The sequence below is a fragment of the Tamandua tetradactyla genome, chromosome 17, assembly GCF_023851605.1.
Source record: "Tamandua tetradactyla isolate mTamTet1 chromosome 17, mTamTet1.pri, whole genome shotgun sequence".
In the NCBI taxonomy this organism is placed as follows: Eukaryota; Metazoa; Chordata; class Mammalia; order Pilosa; family Myrmecophagidae; genus Tamandua; species Tamandua tetradactyla.
Window position 1 is genome coordinate 39,985,094 of NC_135343.1, and position 17,124 is coordinate 40,002,217.

General features: G+C 41.0%; 1 long non-coding RNA gene across 2 annotated transcripts in view; it reads left to right on the top strand.

Moving 5' to 3' along the window:
- Positions 1-17,124, top strand: part of LOC143660923 (uncharacterized) — a 111,811-nt gene that overhangs the window by 21,225 nt on the left and 73,462 nt on the right. Inside the window, exons 3-4 of one of the 2 annotated variants that reach the window (XR_013164328.1) lie at positions 10,711-11,003; positions 12,382-12,543. This is a non-coding gene — a long non-coding RNA (uncharacterized LOC143660923). The remainder of the gene's footprint in view (positions 1-10,710; positions 11,004-12,381; positions 12,544-17,124) is intronic. The other variant, XR_013164329.1, reaches the window with a different exon arrangement.

Below are 17,124 nucleotides of genomic sequence, written 5' to 3' on the forward strand. Positions count from 1 at the left end.
CTGGGGTTCGGCAGGAGTCTACAGTCTGTTCTACCCACCACTGCCGACCTAGTTGGACCAGTTGCTTCAATCCTGGAGCCTTGGCTGCCTGGGCTGTTAGGAGAGCTGCACAAACACACCCACATCACAGCAAAGGCCTGGAAAGGTGGCATTTTGAGGTTCCACTTAACTCTTGGGTCCGTGGCTGGGTTTACATTTTTACTGAAAGAGCATTGCAATCCTTCCTCCATATTGTAACATCTTTAAAACCCAACCCTCAAACAAAGTCCTGCCATGGACTTTTTTCTGGATTTAGATGTCTTCAGCTGTGGGCTGGAAAGCCTCTTCAAAAGGATTATTTCTCTGCTCCTGCCAAAGGTCATAGCAATCTTTCTAAATGCTATTTGGACCATGTTTCCTCCATAAAATCCTTCAATTGTTCTTCCTTCTATACGGGCAATACATCAATATTCTTAAGTCCTTTAGGACTCCTCATGGTGGGACTCTGAGCTCTGCTACCCCAAGGTCCTCTGGGCTCTGGCCCTAGCAAATTCGACCTCTCTGTACTTTTGCTGGCTTCTCTTTTCCACTGTCTTGCTTTGGACAAGTTATATCTTTTGATGTTAACATGTTCCTTTGCTTTCTTTGCCTGGCTAAATCCTTCCCTTCCTGTATTTTGAACTCAGGTGTTACATCCTCTGAAAAGTGTTTCCTGGTCCTCTAAGTAAGTCTTGATAGTCCTCCAACGTACCCATCTGACTGATGCTCAGTGCTTCCCATCTCACCCTCGCCACACCATGCTGTGCCTGCCATGTAGTGCCCTGGAAGCTTCTGAGGACAGGGACTGGATCTTTCATCTCCACAACTTCTATGTCCAGCCTGGTATATGGTAACAGGGTCAATAAATATTTACCTAATAAATGAAGGGGGTCTGAACTTGACAAGCTCTCCCACATAATAATTAGGGACACCCAGCAAATATTATAATTAGGTAGATTTGTAGCTGGTAGAAAACTGTTCCCAAAGAATTTAGAGAGGGGAGGAAGGCAGGCCTGATTCAGACAACAATGTGTAGATGATTTATATGAATTAGGAATGGTTTGAGTCAAGATGCAGAGGATCCTGGGAGGAGCAGCTTATTTGATAGGTAACACTTGCAGCTAATTCAGCTTTGAAACCAACTGGGTATACAATTTTGCTTTTAGGGTTAACAAATCATCCCACAGATACAAGTTAGAGGAGAAGAACTTATCTGAAAGTAACTCAAAATGAGCTAAGAGTGTGATAGTGGCTCCCTAAAATTATTCTTATTAGCAGCCATTATTTACTGAGCAAAGACTATCTGCTCTGTAATTTATTCGATGCTTTAAATTCGTAACCTCAGCTAATTTAACACTCATCACATTGCTCTGAAGTAGGCAGTGCTAGCCTTACTTTGTGAGCAAGGAGATGCAGGCTGAGGGAGATCAAACAACTTACCAAGTCCACACAGCTTGGAACAGGCTGATGGAGTGACTCCAAAGCTGCAGGTCAAAGGAGGGCAGGCTCACTTTTTCTGCACTGTCAGATCATGGGGAACGACGGGCTCCACTTAGAGTGCCCATTTTAAGGTGGTCATGGACAATCTAGAACACAGTCAGAGAAGGAAGGCAGATGAGGATTTAGGAGTAACAAATGACTACACCCTTGACTCCCTCTCTGATTTAAGAACCAACTGAGGAATAGAAAATGGGGCCAGACAGATAGAAATCCAAATGTCATCCTTTTATGATGAAACTTGTGCTACTCCTGTACCTCTACCTAAGCACTAAATGTAGCTGCCAGAACTGGAGAGCACCAGTGTTCCAAGCTCTTGAGAGCTTGAGTTGGGGCAGCCTGAAGACCAAAGGACACTTCAGGCATGGAATTAGAAATGATTTTTTTTGCATGGGCAGACACCAGGAATCGAACCAGGCTCTCCGGCACGGCAGGCGAGAACTCTGCCACTGAGCCACTGCGGCCTGCCCTAGAAATGAATTTTATCAGGACTTACAAGATCTTCCACGGTGGCAGCTAGCCATGGAAAATGAAGGTTAGCACTCTGCAAAAGGGGTGGGGATTGCAAGGGCTTATAAAGGTTTAGAACAAGGGTGTGAGAACAAAATTTCAGCAAGGTCTTGTGATACAGGTATTTGGAGATTTTGTATCAACAGCGATCAAGGGAGGGGACTTTCAATGCCAGGTTTACAACACCATCAGTAAATTCTACCCCCCACCCCAGCACCCACACCAGAGGGGATCTGATGATCTTTAATTTCTGTCCCATCACTGTAGGCAGAGTACAGTAACTTATTCTTAGTATGGAGGGAGGACCTGGGCTCTGGGTCTCTACAACCAGCAAGGAGCGAACCTGACTCTGCAGGTGGGCACTTCCGAAACAGAGGGTCCTGAATGGACTTAACTGTCCACGCTTAGCCACGTCTCTGGATTTAATCAGGCAAGTCATTCGCGCTCATGGATAGAAATGAGTCAGGGAGGACAGAGAGGCGAGAGGTGCTACTAACTCTCCATCTCCTCTGAGAAGCATAAAGCCAGGGAAGGCAGCTCTTGTCCTTGATCAGGAGGGTAGTAGAAATATCAGTGCGTGCCAAGGGGGGAAGGAAGGGAGTGTGGAATGTTGAGGCACCGCTGGGAGGTGAGGGTGGTGGTCCTGGGGGCAATGTTCAAGCATTTGAAGGGTTCTCACAGGACAGGGTATTGGGTTTGTTCAGTGTGTCTTGTCAGTGCAGAACACCTTGAGATGCTCAGAGCATCTGAAAGTGTTTATATAGAGATTGTTGATGCTTGTCAGTGGTGTTGTAGAAGACATGGTGGCATTGAGAGAAAGCTGACTCCAGTGACTGGCTGCTAGGAGTACTTCAAACTCTTTTGAAGACCACGACTCTATCTTATGCTTCCTTTATATATTTATAAGGCCATCTTTTTTTCACATATTAATGTTTTGAACTTCTTTCATGTCTACTAATTTACTAATTTTCCCATAGTGCCTAGCAGTTATGGAATTGAATTGAGAGTATAATAATGGCAAATTAAGAACCAAATTTCAGCTTTAAATGAACATTTTTCTATTTTCTTCACATTATATTGTCCCAATAAGTTTCTTTTAAAATGCTCCTTTTTTTAAATGACCAGAATATAAGTAATATCCTAATTATTACTTGGTTATTTAATTTTAAATTAAAATGCATAGCTCAAAGGATTTTTGACCCGAACTAAGCAAGAAATTAAAATACAAACAAGAAAGTAAGCTAATTTATAAATAACATTTCTCTGAAATCAATTATCTTATTTTTGGAGGAAACACAATTGGAAGGAGAAATATGTCTGTTAAATTAATTCAAAAGAATAAAAGAGTTATTGGAACATAAAACAAGTACTGTCTCTTTAAATGTTAATGAACACCAGCTTTATCATTTCTAAAGAAGAGGTTTTTGCTTTTATTTTTTTCTCTTCCAGTGAAAAAATTTACTGCTTCCTGTCTGGCAAAGAGACATGGGCTTGAACCTGAGATTTGAGATCATTTAAATAGCTAATCTAGACATTGCAAACCAATCTGGTCTCCTTCACCCTCAAGCACAATTATATGCTCTTCTCTTTTCTCCTTCAATTATTCTGACAATGTTTTTCAGTGTAGAAACCAAGAACCTGGGCAGACGGCATTGCTGGAGGGCAGAGGCTGAGGGTGTTAACAAGCCTAGCTGTTGATATTTCAGGCTGAAGGTAACTCTAGAATAGCATTGACCCATCTCTATGAAACTGGCATTCAAGCCCTTTACGATTGCAAAGGCCATGCCTGATGAAACAAAGATTCCATCAGGTATAACTTACAGTAATCGTTTTTAAAGTGTGGGCCCTGAACCAGCAGCATCAGGTTCACCTGGTACTTGTCAGAAATGCAAATCTCTGGCCCCACCCCAGACCTGCTGACCCAGAATCCCTGGGGTTTGGGCCCCGCAATTTGTTTAATAAACCCTCCAGGAGATTCTAATGCCTGCTCAAATTTGAGAATTACTGGATCATAGTACTTCAACCCCTCACAAACCCAGGCACATTAACATTTGGGGCTCTCGAAATAAGATATAATTCACATTTTCATGGAGCCTCAGTAATGAAGGCTCTGGTCACACTGAAACATAGTTAATATGTGGGTGTATAAGTGTGTGTTTTTGGTGTGTGTGTGTGTGTTTGGGGTAGAAGTGATGATTGGGAATGCCCAGCTCAGCGGTCTATGAGTTCCCCTCAGCAGTGACTTAGAGAGTGGGGGCAGAGGTGGTTTCTCAGCTCAGGCTGTCTCTATCAGTCCTGCATTCCTTGAAAGTCTTCACTCTGGATTTCCAAGGACTTTTGAAGCAAGAATGGCAGACTCTGCCTCCAGGCAGAGGACTGGGGCAAATTGGGTAGCCTGCCCCAACTTTGTTGGGACTGGATGCACTGAAATACCCCTGACCTTCCCTGTCAGGAAGGGCTGGAGTAGGCCTGGAGGCCTGAGTATGAGTCCCAGACTCACCTTGACTGATCTGTGGGCCAGGTGAGACAAGTCCCCAGGGGCCATCGTTGGGAGGTGGGAGTGATAGTGCTGACGGCACACAAACCCCCAGCTCTCTTCTCCCTCCCTACTGCTCACCTCTTATTGTACACAGGGGACCTTGGCATAAGCTATCCTCCAAAGGTCCTCTTCTTCCAGGAGAAATAAAAAAGTATGTAAAGCAAAGATGAGTGATTTCTCGATTTCCTTCCGGCTCTAAAAATTGACCCCTCTAAGGTTCTACAGGCAGTTCTTGGCTCCGTGTCCTAATTTTGCAGCCCAGTGGTGATAGATTTTATATATTGTGTCAAATGTCTGGATCTCTCTTCCGAAGATTTGTTACCTGTGATAGTCGTCACGACTCTAATTTTTTTTTCTTCATCTATTTTCTTTTACAAAGAACAAATGCCCCTCAAGTACAATTGCATCTAGATTACTAGACTCTCAACTTAAACATTACCAAAAACTATAATTTTGAAATTCTTTTATCTATCCCAAGCTAATAGCAATTTTGCATGTCTTTATATTGTTTTCATCTGTTTCTTCAAGCCTCCCTCCCCTTCCGTTATTGTCTTTGAAATGTGTGCGGGCCTGCTTAATTTTAGTGCTGAATTTGGGATATGGAAAAGATTATTCTTAATTATATTTGTTATTTATTGAAACACAATATATTTATATGGGCCTTCTGTGCTCCAGAGGCCGTGTGCGCTTTTGTGAGGTCATGGCAGGAAGGTTGCGGGGACTAGGGTCTGAATTACAGTCCTTCTCTAAACCAATCCAAGACCCACACAACCTTCAGTGTCTCCAGAATGACGTCTTCCATACTTCCTTCAACACCAAACTTTGGCCCAGGTCTTGTAGCTAACCAGTGCAGTGCTGTGTTTCTCCAGTTCCAACAATCTGTTAGGTCCCTTCCAGAACAGTCTCCACTGCAGAATCGCCATGGATCCAGCCTGAGGGCAGGAGCCTCACAGAGAGTTCCCTCGGGGGCTGATTACCGGTTACTGAATTGGATTAAGTTGATGGGACATTCTTCCTCTTGTCGGCTTCTGAATACAACCCAGTTTCTTAAACCGCACCAGCTCAAACCACAACCCAAATGACTTCTTAAAAGACCCAATGCCAGTAACGAATAGAACATAAAGCTACCACCAAGAAGAAGGAAAAATTCCTTCTCGTTGAATTTCTCACTTGGCCCATCAAATGATCAACCCGGACTTCGTCCACATTGTGTTGCTTTGGCTGAGAAGTCGGACTCCCAAGCCCCCAGCTTTAGCATAGGGCCCAGACACGGTATAGGTATGCTGCTCCACAGCAACAGGATTTTAGGGGGCCCGTGCAAAAAGAGAAGGTGAGGCCCCGCGTCGGAATGTTCACTAGGAGCAGAGTCCCCGGGCGCGGCGGTCCGTGCGCGAGGCGGAGGCGGGAAGGCGGGATGGTGGACTCAGAAATCCGCCTTCCCCTCCCTCCTGTGCGCATGTGCGCTCCTCCTGAGGCGGCCTCCAGGCCCCGAGGCCGGCGCAGAGCCGGGTCATCACGCTGCCACCCGGGCCTCGAAGGTCCGACGGTGGCGCCCCAGCGGCGGGGAAGGCGGCCCGGCCGAGCGGCTCTGCGCCCCCGGAGGTAACCGGTCGGCAGGTCTTCAGCTGCATCGCTCACGATGGAGTTTTCTCTACCTTGAGTCTTACAGAACCCTTTAATAATTCTCTTTAAATGTTCCAGGGCTTTTGCGCCTTTTTTTCAGATAATCGGTATCAACGCCTGCCAAATGCCCTCGCTCTCCGCCTCCATGTTTGTACTGTAAATACTTTCCTTACTTTTCAGCAGCAATGTTATGCTTATACATAGCAACGAAATCTCTTCAGCATTCTGGTTTTCTTTATTCTAATGTTGGCAAAGAATTCCAAGTCCCGCAATTAAATAATTGTTCTAAAAAGGTGACTTCTATAAAAGGCCAGCTGCCACCCCTCCACCCCCAATTGTGTTGTTGGTTTCTGATCCCATAAAAAAAGGATGGACTGGAAACATTCCAGGCTGGAACTTGCAGGTGGCCCATGGATCGATAACTTTGCCCCAAATGGGGGCATTTGGAAATTGCCGCCTCTACAAGGAAAGTGCTGCATTTCCTGTAAACGTGAGGTCATCAAAGAGCAGAAGCAAGACTCTCTTTTTCAGACTCACTGATGGTAGTTGCCGCCAGGTGGGGAAGTTCGTGAACCGAGTAGTTAAGTAAAAATAATGCATAAATCAGGTTTAGGACTCCTGAACTACCCTGACAAAGAAAATCTGACAGATGCTTGAAAAGTGGAAATCAAATGCCAATCCTCTGTGGACCACTTCTTCATGTTCTATTCAGAGCTGCCCCTTGTCCCGATTTCTAAGCAGAACCCTCTTCTCTGGGCCTTAATTTCTCTTGCTGACAGACTGAACACTGTTGTGGCTGCAGTTTCAGGCAGGAAAATTGGAAGATGCACAGTCCTCTTCTCTAATACGTCCTTTGCCTAGTAATTCCTACATTACTTTGGTCAGATAACCAGGCCCCTGGATGTTCACGTTTTAAAAATGTCAGTTTTGCATATGCAATTATGGATGGTTTTTCTTTGAGTCATATGGATAAAGGTTATATCTGTGAGAATATTTAGAAATATTTGAAAGAAAGAGTATTCTTCCTTTGAATGTGATTTTTTCCCCCTTCAGATCTTATTGGATTTTCTATTTTCTCTTTATTATTTTGAAGCATAAAACAGTAGGATTCACAGCTTTGAAGACTTTGTTCATGCATAAGCAAATTTAGACTTAGATTTTGAGTTCATGGTCTTTTGATAAAGAAGTCACCCTGAAACCTCTGAGGGTGAGTTCCTAGTCTGTGACCCCCCCCCCCCCCATTTTGGGTTGTAATTCTGGTATAAAAATGTCTGGCCAGCACACTAATTTTGTTGTTGTTGTTATTATTAAGTGTGGGTCTTTTCTTTCTTAAGGTGTTTTGGGTGGGCTTGTGTACCTAATTAAAAAAAGTAAATTCTATTGGCATTGAAGCCATAGGGCTTTTATGTGGATTGTTTTCTGGTGAATAGTTGTGCAACTTCTATTCTGATAACCATGGCGTTCTCCCTTGCTGGTGGAGTTATACTGGAAGAAAATCGCCTTCCCTGTACTGCTGTAAGTCAGCAGAGCCCCCTCTGGTGCACTTTGCTTCTCTCCAGTTTCGTGACAGGCCACTGGCAGTGCTTCACAGTATTAGGGAAGAACGTCTTGTTCTCTGAAACTTTCTCCTCCACTCATACCACCAAATACTTTTTTGCTTAAGTGTGGCAGTTTCAGTTAGTTTCAACAGAAAATGAATCTTTCTTTCAAAGCCTTTTAGCTTTTTATCCATCCCATGTGTTCTAGCTTGCAAGCTGCTGGAATGCGATATACAGAACTGGAAAAGGCTTTAAAAAGGGGAATTTAATAAGTTACAAGTTTGCAGTTCTAAGGAAGTGAAAGTGTCCAAATTAAGGCACCAACAAAGAGGTTACCATCACTCAAGAAAGGCCAACGGGTCTAGAACACCTCTGTCAGCTGGGTAGTCACCATGCTGGCATCTGCTGGTCCCTTGCTCCTGAGTGCTGCTGCTTTCAGCCTCTGTTCCTAGGGGACTCCTCACTTTGCTTCTTTGGGACTGGCTTTCATCTCTTGGCATCCCTTGGCTCTCTCCAGGTTCTGGCTTGCTTAATATCTCATGGTAATGTCTGCTGGGCTCCAAGCTTCTCCAGATATCTGTCCTGTTCTCTGAAGCAACAGTTCTCTAAGTGTCTACATGTACTCTCTCTATCAGCTCTGAGGCTTCTGTCATTTCTGCAGGCTCTGTCATTTCTGACTCTACATAATGTTTCCTCTTTTAAAGGATTCCAGCAAACTAATCAATACCCACCTGGAATGAGTGAAGTCACATCTCCATTTAATCAAAATGTCACATCCGCAATTGGGTGTATCTCATCTCCATTGAGATTATCTAATCTAAAGTTTCCAACCTACAGTGTTGAATCAGGATTAAAAGATATGGCTACTCCACAAGATTGAATCAGGATTAAAACATGGCTTTTGTAAGGTGCATGATACTTTCAAGCCAGTGTATCATGTTATTCTAAACACATGTTCAACTGGGTTGTTTCTATAGGCTTATCCAATAATTTCTTACAGACTCTTCCCACTTTATAAGAATGTCTCTTGTCATCTTTTATTGTGATAACATGCACAACATAAGATTTCTCATTTTAACCACTTTTAAATATGAATCAGTGGTGGTAATTACATTGACAATGTTGTTCTTCATATTGTTTTTAATTCTTCTACTTTGGAAGATTTTCTCACTTCATGCAAATAATATGTTGCCTCTTTGTAGTCTAATTTAATTATTGATTCACAGAACATGTATTTACTTTTTCTGACATTAATTGTTGGTACCAAGTCAGGTTTTGACCTTATTTTACCCAAGGAATTTAAAGTCGGAAATAAAAGGAAAAATTATAAGGAAGAGATTTAAGAATAGTTCAATAAAGTATGCTAATTAACACATCTGTTTGCCTTTGGAACATCTGGGGAAGCAACTACATACTCTCTTAACAGTGATTTTTTAAAAACATTTGTAGGACTTTCAGGTGTGTGATTTTAATTGCATAATTAATTAATATTGGTGAGGCCCTTTCATTTCTTCAGTAATCAATGTAATAAAACTCAATAGTGTGCAATATGGCAGAAAAAATTAATACATTTACCTGCCATTTTAATTTTCATCCTGAAATTATGTTATTTTTTATGGTAACTAGATTTTTCTTTTCCTTCCTTCCTCCCTTCTTCCATCCTTCATTCCTTTCTACCTTCATTCTTTCTTTTCTTTGGTTTATGTAAAGAAAGCACAATAATAGAAACGATGTTAAATGGAAGGACTTAATCTAGAAGTATTTAAATGTGAAAAGATGAAAACAAAGAAATGGATAGCGATGGCTAATCTAAGCTAGGTCTATGAATTAATCAAGTAAATAAAAACTGTCACTGATATTATATGTTTATAAGTACACACATACTTATAAACAATCTGGCACTTTCATGGCCAGAAAAGCAGGGTTGCTTCCTTGAAACATTTTGTTCATGGAATGTAATCTTTACTGATTTGGGATTACCTATATTCTTGATTTTTACTGTACTCTCAGTGAACTTATCAATTTTTAGTTAATAAAATATGAGGGTGATGTCCTTAAGATCTTGCTGGTGGTAAATGTACCCACCTAAGTCGAATTATTTGGAAATCACATCAACCCATCTTTCCACGTACCAGGACTGCCTTCTATTAGACATTACTTTGGGCAATGACTTCGAAGGTATCTGGTAAAAGGCAAATATGTTCCTGGGAAAGAGTAGTTCATGAAAATATTCTTACCCATTAATAATTTAATTTGAATGTGCACTTAGCAGCAAAAGAGTGGGACACATAGCCAGTAAGCATGGGATCACCGGAGATCCTGTCAGAGTCAGTTCCTTTCCCATTCGGTGTGTGGGTGATTCTACGTGTCTGTGTGGGAGGAGTTTCTGACAGGGCAGGCCACTGGATACAAGCCTTGGCCTTCACAAGGTAGGTTAACATATTACTAAACTGAAAAAGATGCTTATGCATGTCATGGCCAGAAGAAATAAGCAGTTTTGTGCAAGAGCTTTGGAGCCATGCTTTTCTAGCTTCCCTACTGACTTGCTCCATAACCTGAACCAGTAGAAATTTCTGAGGCTATTTTCTCACCTACCAAATATAATTGATAGCATTTATTTTGCTGTGATGATTAAAGAGGGTAATGCTTCTAAAGTCCTTAACATGTTACCCAACCTGTACTCAATAAGCAGCAATAAATTGTGTATCTATATGGCATCAATATTGATATCTACTTCTGGGTCTCTTATTATGCCCTCAGTTGCATGTAACAGAAAAATCTGATTCACATTTAACCATAAAGACAAACTGTAAAGGGACTTACTGGCTCACATAATTGGAAAGCAAAGTTAGGCCGGTCTTGATTTAATAATGTCACTGAGACCACTTACTTTCCTTCTTCCCATCCTACCTTTCTGACTGGCTCCTCCTTGTGGTTGAGAGATAGTCACAAACACTTCCTGTATCTGCATGTTTCTTCCTCTAGGAGGCCTCTCAGAAGAATGATAAATCGTTCTCAGAACCTCCGTCACCTTTTTTTACATCGGAATTGTTGCGTGTACCCATTCCGGACCCCCAAAGTGACCAGAGGAACGGATCATGTTGGTTAACGTATGCCAGAGTCACAGGCCCTGAATTGATATCAGCTTCCTTCAAAACACAGGGCTCACAAAGGAGCTGTATAGAGGTATCCAAGAAAGGGGCATGAGTGATGAAGAGGCAAGCATGCTGCCAGTTGAAGTATTAATTACATTGAAAGCACTGTCAGCCATTTGTCAGGTATGTGTCTTTGGTGTTTTTATTTCACTTTTCTAATAATTCATTTTCATTGTCTTTTACAAAAATATCAGTCTTCTGACAGGTTGGAAATTAAACACACACACACGTGTGACCAAGCGGTACAATAACACTGGTTTTCACCGAAGACCATTTTGGAAGCTCTGGTCTAGTCTACAGGACTAGTCAGAACTGAATTCCTCTTATCTACTCTTTCCCGTGGCAGCTTTTAAAATCTGTTGAGTCTGCTCTTGTTAAAGTGCTTGAATTGCCTACTAGATACTGGAGAAGAGGCCAAACAGAATTGGTTCCATTGATCTTGAGAAGTAAATCCCTCTGTCTGGGCCCTGGGGAGAGAATTCTCCACATCATCTCTTAGGAAGAGAATGTATGGTTCTAGTACTTCTTTGCCACGAGTATCTAGCCATGGGATCTTAAGCTTTTAGCTTCCTAAAAATGGTAATGCCTGTCCCACCATGATGGAGAGGTGGTATAGTATGGAGAAACTGGAGAAAGTCATTATTTCCCCTGTAGACCATTTTGGAGAAGGTAGGGAATCTTAGAGGTCATCTAGACTTTGTGAGTCTTCATTATCACAGATCTTGTTATTGTTCTGCTTAGGATCAGAGCCTCAGTGTCTTAATGCTATACTGGTCTTTTTCCACGACATGGCTCTGCTTCTTTGGATTATGCTGTAGTGTCTCTATTTTACATCTAGGAAAAGTGAGAGTTAGAGTGTACAGGGGCTCAAAGCAGGAACTCCTGCCTCAGCCCAGTGCATTTTCCATCATTCAAAGCACCAGTCAACAACCCAGTTATTAGGACTCTTGTAAGAAAATGGCTGGCTGTCATTGTGTACATGGATATTCATTTCAGTATTGTTTACAACAATAAATTCTTCAAAGCAACTTAAATGCCTTTCAAAGGGAGAAGTTCTAAGTACATTATTATATTTGTAAAATTAAAACAATGATGTGGTTCTATATGTGATGGGCAGCTTACTAAGTTACAGTGTTAGTGAAGAAACTATGCTCAGAAGAACATGGGTATTATGTCTCTCAGTATATGTGTGCATATGTGTATGTTTATATATACACTTAAATCTCTTTCAGAATATTAAAGAAACTATAGATGGTAGTTGACGTGGTGATGGAAATTGGGGGTCTAATTGAAATAAAAATGTATTTTCACTGTATACCCTTTTATACTAATTTAATTTTTTAAACTGTCATATATATATACTATATTTTCCTTTAAAAATACTAGTAAAAGACAAGAAAAAAGACCCAATCTTCCTGGTTTTAGCAGTTGGGTACAAGCCAGGGTCTATTATTTTTCAACATTGTGATCTTAGACAAGATACTTATTTCTTTTGCCTCAGTTTCCTCATATATAAAATGAAGATGTTGATCACACAAGATTGTTATGCAGATTGACTGAGAAGTCTGTGAAAGGACTTTCTAAGTTCTCAAGGGCCATACAGTTGCTAGTGATTTTTCTTGATACATCTTCCCCCCAGCGATAATGCCTATGACATTAAAAGGTAAGACTTCTACTCAAAATTTCTCTCCAGTAAGAGGCATAACTGACGAGGAAGGCCCAGGAAGTCAGAGATCATCTAAGGTGGAGTCTGTCAGTCTTTTTTGCATGACTTGTTTGAACATTTTAATTTTGTGCAACTCAAGTTTGTTTTCCTGGATCCTAACACAAATATGGAATTGGGAGTTGAAAATCCTCATGTCATCTTCAGCTGTCTAGAAAAGATGAAATTCCACTTCAGTTCATTTATTTGTTCAACCAGTAGCTATTCAGTACCAGTTGTGTGCCAGGCAAGGGACTGGATGCTCAGGAGTTTCTAGTGGAGCAGATTTAGCAAATACTGATTAACTATTCCACACAGTAATCAGCATTTATAGTAAACCAAGGATGTTGGTGGACAGAACACTTTATATCCACTAACTCTTATGGTTGCAGTTTCTTTCTTCATTGCTAATAGGAAAAGTATAATGCTTGCCCGCTCACAGCTTTTTTATATCCTTCCCGGACATATTTTCCAAAAGGCAACAGTAATCTGGGGACAGGTGGAAGCCAGGCATGCAGGTTTTCAAGGGTCTCATTGGGCCTTCTATCTTGGGTTTGTGAGATTGATCCTTGGCAATTCCAGGCGTCTCAGAGGGCTCTGAATGCTAATAGAAGAAGAATAAGCAGAGATACCTGGAGACAAAGACAAAAAAGATGACTTTTAGGACTCAGCTTTATTGATGAAAATTTGGGAAGAGGAACAAATTGCAAATAACTTTGGATCTTCTTTCATAAACATTTTATGGTTCATGTGTAGTAAATTCCTTCCTTCACCATCCCTCCCCCAGTTACCCTTTTTCCCAAACTTCCCAACCACCACTGAACTTTACTTTGGGGGAGTGTGAGTTCAAATAACTCAGGTCTGAGAAAGAGCCTTCTTGTTAGAACATAGACACCATTGACAATTAGCCAGCATTCCATGGAGAAAAAAAGGAGGCCCAGGCAAGGTAAACACATTTGTGTTTATATAACATGTGATGTGTTTTGAAGTTTCCCCCAAGGAGAAAGGCCCTCTTTTCCTACTTCAAAAGCCATTTTCACGTTTTTGAAATTACTAGAAATTATAGCTAAACCCCTCTCACATATTATTTATTTCACCCGGTATCTCATATTTTGTGATAACATGCAAATACCATATGTTGCACTTTCTCTTTATGGATGGAGGAGGGAAAGAGGGAGAACTGGCAGCATTATTACTAGGCACTGCAAAACCTTCCATTGAAATCCGCATTTACCATGGTGACATTTACTAGTTATGGCAGAGCTGATCAACTGCAGATTTTCCTGCTGCTGAGTCTAAATTGCAAGCTGCTCATAATACCATCAGATGCTGTTGGATTTTCAGCCAGTGAGAACTTTGGGAAAGATTCCCTCCCTCCCTGCTTTCTATTGCAGTAAAGCCCCCATGCCACCCTGCGAGCAACGTCGGCACACGCTCTACAGTGTTTGAACTTGATTGACCTCACACAGCACTCTCCTGGAATAAATACATCTCCTATCACCTTATAGGTTCCAAATAATCAAACCAGAAATCTCATAGTATTCCCAGGGTCTTCATTTTTGTATTCCCTAACAGGTATTTATTTTCCTAAATGAAATGGTCAATATCTAGATGTATATATTATTCATAAGACTAAAAGAGAAAAAAAAAAGTCCATCTTTATTTTGCTATTCTATTTCATCTGAGGTAAAATGTTTTATACCAGGCCAAGCGAGTCAAAAACACAAAGCTGTTATTCAACTCATAGCTGCTTCAATCATCTCTCTACCAACAATGGTGAAAGATGTGATTTTACAAGCAAACAGAAAGAAAAAGCTTGAACACACCCTGGGAACGTGTTTAAGAAGTTGATTTATATGTCATGCTGAGTCTTACACCTGCAGTTCAAGCAAAATCCAACTTGGCTGCCCCACAGAGTCTGGTTTATTAGGTATCAAGGAGTCGCAAGAAGCCGTGTAATTAAAACCGTAATTAACTGGAAAAGGAAAGTGCCACCTGAGTTTTGAGAGGCTGTCAATTTTATTTCCATTACAGCTCTCCTTCTGGTTTTCCTCTCAGACTTCCCCTCCTTTGCTTGATAAGAAAGCAAAACATACATACACACTACATGCTTGTAGCTTTTTAAAAAAAGTATTAAAATATGTGCAAATAGCTGTTCCTTATCGAAAAGGTCAAAAAATTGTTTCAGAGTTTTAAGAATGGTTTACGTGAAGAAACTTTCTAGTTCTGCTCTGTTCAATAGGCTTGAACTTGACCTGTGGCTAGTCTGAATTGAGATGGGCTGTAAGTGTAAAATACACATTAGATTTTGAAGACTTAGTACAAAAAACAAAGTGTAAAATATCCTAGTAATACATTTGATATTGTTGAATGATATTATTTTGGATATATTGGTTTGTGTAAAATATATACATTTAATTCCAAGAAACCTTGTTACCTTTTTTAGAGTGACTACCAGAAAATTAAAAGTTGCATATGTGGCTCATATTGTATTTCCATTGGGCAGTGCCGTTTCTGAGGTTGAGTACTGGATTTCCTGCACTGGAAACATCTTTTCTCATCCTTTCTGCCATCCTGAGTGACAAGGGTTGGCTGGCATAGAGTAGTGGGAGCACTTAGCAGTGTGCAGGAGTGATGGAACTAGTTATTAAGGCACATGTTTGTGATTGCCGGATTGTTCAAATCAGTTTCTCAATAAAGGGCTCAAAGGGCGAAGTCAGAGCAGTACAATTGGAGCTTCAAGGGTCCTTTCTTCGCTAACTGCTCCTTGGCCAACAGAGATTCAAATGTACCATGAAATATGTTAGCACCAGAACGAGGAGTGCTAGGAACTTCAAATGAAGGTACTGAAAGAGAGTTAGAGCCAACACTTGTGCCCAATTTGTGAATTAAAGTGCTGGTAAAGCAATCTTTTGAAAAAGGTCAATCCATTTACATTCAATTCTGTAAACATCCCTTAAAAATTGTTGCACCATTTTTCTGAACCACCTCCTTTGAGGGTTGTAATGAGCATTTATAATAAAGACACGATTTTATAATAGTATTGAAGGTGACTAGGGCTGAAGGCTTTTTGGCACTTTATGTCAGAAATAGGCATTAATTTCAGAATTCTTTACCCATTCTCTTTCCTTAGCTTTCCCCCCCACCTTGGCAGTAGAGATATGTAGCCTGGACGCATTAAAAAAGGGAATGCAACATCTTATTTCCCTGATAATAATACAGTGGCAAACCTATCAGTGAAAATTGCATATGCCCTCCAAAATTAAGAATCTGAGTGCTACTTTCTTGGGCAGATGCGGGGGAAAATTGTATCTTTTTCTAGTCAAATCTTTTCCCACTTCTGTTGTGGCTGAACTATTTTAAAGCTGTATTTGTTACAAGGTAAGGGATTCTGGAATCTTCCAGTTCAAAACAGAAATATGTCGACGCGTAATTTTGGGAAGTGAGCCTGAGGTGCCCAGAGCAGATGACACACGGGGCTTAAGTCCTGATTCAGCTACAAGTCAGCAGGGCACCACAGGACCATCTGCGTTCTATAAATTACAGTAACGCCGGCACATGCGGCTTGTAAATCACCAGCGAACAGGCTTCACCTTGTGACACACGACATGAACCCTGTTGTATATTCCAGTAAACTCCTATAAACCATCTGATATAAACTCTGGATTATGTTTCTTTCAGGGTTGGAATACTTAGACTTTTCTTTGCTGGTCTGATTCTCCTTTGCATGAATTGAATTCACACGGATTGTTCCCTTTTCCTTTCCTATAAACTTGGCGTTTTCCTATTTTTCAAGACAAGAATTTTACTTAGTGGCTGACAATGTGCAATTTGGTGAACTTTACAGGACTGGTCTTTTTTTTTCTTCCGCCTTTAATAAACTTATTTCTTTCAACATCACTGTTAATGTCAAAACCTTGTGGTTCCAACACATGGAAAATATGATTTATAAACAGCAAATTAATGGCCAAATTGCCAGTAACCTACGTTACTGACTATAAATAAGCACGCATCTTAAAGGGTCATATCATTAATATGGCTTTGCTGGGCTTCTGGCAACCGACATGGCTTCTTTCTACGACAGTTTATGTGCAGGAGCCCAAAGAGGAAGAAGAACTGGGTGGTGATAACAGTCAATTCCATTTATGGCTTATCCATAAATGGTTCCAAGCAGCTGTACAGTGTTCCCCTCTTTCAATTCATGGAGTTTTGTCCTTCGTCCACCTTTACATAAATCCTCCCTGAAGTCCCCCGTTTAGGCTTGTGACTGTTGACTTGCTGGCCCACAGGTCAGGGAAAGAGGCAGATAAATACTCAAGCATAATACCTTTACAAGACACTGAGCTTTGATTCTATTCGGAAGGATGGGTAACAATTTTTCCTTCTATTTATTTTTTATTTTTTCTTAGTAACAACAATAGCAACAAAACCTTTATTTTCTCATTTATGTTTTCTTTTTTGTTATTACACGATTGTCTTTTAGAAAGTTCTTCCAGTTCTGTGTCTTTTGATGCAACATTGAAGTATCCTCTTTATGGCACT